Raw genomic sequence first — 3,879 nt, forward strand, 5'->3', positions numbered from 1 at the left:
GTCTTTAATAAAGCAAAAACATTAATGCACTAAGGTAGCCATGAGTTCCTTGAGGAAGGTCACAGTCTGCATGTTTCAAGTGTCAGTGGACTGCAGGCTGTACGGAAATTTAATTTAAGCTACATTTCTCTTGCTTTTGTTTCCGTCATCATCAGTCCTTTTTTTAGGGGGGGGAATACCATATTTTGTTTATCCATTCATCAGTTGATGAGCATTTTGACTATTATAAATAATGCTGCCATGAATATTCATGTACAGGTTTTTCTCTGGAACTATGCTCTTGGTTCTCTTGGGCATATACTTAGGAGTGGAATTGCTGCATCTTTTTATAACTCTGTGTTTACATTTGTTTTGAGGAACTGCCAAACTTTTCCACAGTCGCACCGTTTCCGACTGGCAGTGTATGAGGGTTCCAATTTCTCTACAAACTCAGTAGCACTTGTTACTTTCCTTTTTTGTTTATGGCCATAGCAGTGGGTTAGAAGTAATAAATCTTGGTATGATTTTTGCATTTCTGTGATGACTAATGATGTTCAGCATCTTGTGTACACTGCTCATTTGTATATCTTCTTTGGAGAAATGCGCATTAAAAGTCTTTGCCCGGGGCAGCTGGGTGGCTCAGTTGGTTAAGTGTCCTATTTGGCTCAGGTCATGATCTCATGGTTCTTGATTGAGGTTAAGTCCCGAGTTGGGCTCTGCGCTGGTATTACAGAGCCTGCTTGGGTTTCTCTCTCTCCTTCTCTTTCTCTCTCTCCCTCTCTCTCTGCCCTCTCCCTCACTTGTATGCACTTTCTCTCTCAAAATCAATAAATAAACTTAAAAAGAAATTTTATTTTAATTTTTAAATTTAAAAAATTTTTATTTTTGAGAGACAGAGACAGCGTGAGCAGGGGAGGGTTAAAGAGAGAGGGAGACACAGAATCTGAAGCAGGCTCCAGGCTCTGAGCTAGCTGTCAGCGCAGAGCCTGACGCTCAGCTCAAACCCACGAACCGTGAGATCACGACCTGAGCCGAAGCCAGATGCTTAATTGACTAAGCCACCCAGGCGCCCTGATGTTTTATTTATTTTTGAGAGAGAGAGAGAGAGAGAGAGAGAGAGAGAGAGAGCGAGCGCGCGCGCGCGCGTGAGCAGGGGAGGTCAGAGAGAGAGGGAGACACAGAATCCAAAGACAGGCTCTTGGCTCATGAGCTAGCTGTCAGCACAGAGCCTGACGTGGGGCTCGAACCCACAAACCCTGAGATCATGACTTGAGCCGAAGTCAGACACTCAACCAACTGAGTCACCAGGCGCCCCTAAAAAGAAATTTTAAAATCTTTGCCTATTTGTTTATATTTTTCAAGTAATCTTTACACTCCACATGAGGCTCAAACTCACAATCTCAAGATTAAGAGTTGCATGTTCTACCAAGTAAGCCACCAGATGACCCTTGGTGCCAGTTTTTAAGTTAGATTTTTTTTATTGGCAAGTTTCTCTTTATCAGAAGTATTTATCTTATTTTAAATGTCATCTAATTACTAGCAATATAATAGAGAATTGTTCTTGAATGTAAAGAATTTGTTGATATTTGAACAATACAATTTACAGTCAGTATACAATTAAAAATCTAAGGCTTTGTACAATAGAAAATATCCAGTCCTCACAAACTGGCTATTTCTTTTCTTAATTTTTTTTTTCTTAAGTTTATTTCTTTTTGAGAGAGAGAGGGAGAGAGGAACCTGTGGGAGAGGAGCCGAAAAGAGTGGGGGACAGAGGACCTGAAGCCAGCTCTGTGCTGACAGCAGACGGCCTGAATCCACAAACCTCGGGATCATGACCTGAGCCAAAGTTGGGGGCTCAACTGACTTAGCCACCAGGCACCCCACAAACTTGGCTATTTCTGAATAACAGAGTAAAATGCACACTTAGTTGTTTACCTAAAGAAAGTGCTTGTTTATTTTCTGTTAATTATACTGTCTCATTTGGTAGGATTTAGAGTATACAGAAGTAGTGGGTTGGTAATGAGAGGCTTAAAAATTGCATTTTAAGGTAAAAGATTTAACTCTAAAATTGGAAGTAGTAAGTAACATTTAAAGCTAGAGTTTTGGCATTGATCCAGGGTTTTCTGAGACTTACTGTTAATAACTAAAGAAGGGATTTAAAACATAAAGGAATTTTTTTGTTGTTTAAATAGGACCCAACCAAGAAAAAAAAAAGAGTGGTGCAAATGCTTGTAACTTTATGAATTTATTGCCTAGTTCAGCATTATTTTCTACATGCTTGTGTTTGTGTGAATTATGAGGTATATTTTGGTACCTTTGTCATGTATAAGGCTTTATGGGTCTTTTGTAGGGTTTTTTGTTCTCCCATCCTTAGTAAATAGAAACCAAGAATGACTTTTTTTGTTTTTATTTTTTTAATGTATGTTTATTTTTGAAAGGGAGAGAGAGAGAGAGAGAGAGAGAGAGAGAGAGAGAGAGAGACAGAGCATGAATGGGGGAGGGGCCGAGAGAGAGAGACAGACAGACAGACACAGAATCCCAAGGAAGTTCCAGGCTGTGAGGTGTCAGCACAGAGCCCAACGTGGGGCTTGAACTCATGTGAGATCTGACCTGATCTGAAGTCTGATGCTTAACTGACTGACCCTCCCAGGCACCCCCACCAAGAATGACTTTCAAGTGCCTTTAGGTACTGTCATCCAGTACATTTGTAACTGTTGCCCCTTACTTAGGCCTAATCCTAGCTCTGACTCTTCTGTTGCTCAAAAACAACTCATTTCAGGGTGCCTGGGGTGGTTCAGTCGCTTATGCATCAGACTCGGGATTTCATCTCAGGTCATGATCTCACCGTTGGGCTCCACTGCTTGGGATTCTCTCTTTCCCCCTCTCTCTACCCCCAACCCCAAATAAACAAACAACCCCAGCTCATTTCTCAGTGGAAGACCATCTTTAGAATGACTCAGGGAAGAGGAGTGATGAGGCCTTTTTGCTGGGGTGGGAACTCAAGAATTTAAACCTGCAGAGAGTGTAAGTGTCTTTAAACTGCTATCTTCTTTTTCCTACTCACTAGGAATATAAATTCCACTTCTAGGAAGTCTTCTGATCTGTCAGGCTCCTATTATCTAACTCCCATGGTACCCTGGACGGTACAGCAACACTCAGTTCCCTGGGAAGCCCTTTCACGGTGGGTCTTCCGCACTAGCACGTGAGCTCCAGGAGGTCCTCAGTACATCTGCCGTGTTTGCCACTGTATTCCACGTGTCTGGTACATAGTGGAAGCTCAGCAAGTGAGTAAACGAGTGCCCCGATCTGTGAAGTGTTGGGAATAACGTTACTCATTAAAATAAGAGGCGGACACGGGCGCCGGCGTGGCTCAGGTCATGATCTCACAGCTCCTGGGGTCCAGCCCTGTGTCAGGCTATGCTGACAGCTCGGAGCCTGGAGCCTGCCTCAGATTCTGTGTCTCCTTCTCCCTCTGTCTCTACCCACTTGCACTCTGCCTCTCTCTCCCTCTCTCTCAAACACAAATAAACATTAATAAAAATTTTTTTAAAAACTTGTTAAAGTCAAGTTTCGGTCTATTAGAACTAGAGCTGTGTATAATTTCTGTATGGGAGATTCCTTAAGCTTTTGCTTAGGTAATATACCATGCATTTCTTTCTCATAGCAACAGTATAGATAGGACACAGTAGAATGTAGTAAGGAGTCATCACAGCCTTTGTGTTAGATGTGTTATATTCCACTGGCTAAATCTGGAGGACAAAACATTATTAGCATCTATTTGTAGGTACATAATACAAAAATAGAAAGTGATCAGAGTCAAGAGGTACCACAGCAGATCGTGATATGCAAAGTGGGAACGTGGAAAAGCTTTAGGGAGTCCTGACAGAGTCTGCTTAGAGT

The sequence above is a fragment of the Suricata suricatta genome, chromosome 6 (genome assembly GCF_006229205.1).
Source record: "Suricata suricatta isolate VVHF042 chromosome 6, meerkat_22Aug2017_6uvM2_HiC, whole genome shotgun sequence".
In the NCBI taxonomy this organism is placed as follows: domain Eukaryota; kingdom Metazoa; phylum Chordata; class Mammalia; order Carnivora; family Herpestidae; genus Suricata; species Suricata suricatta.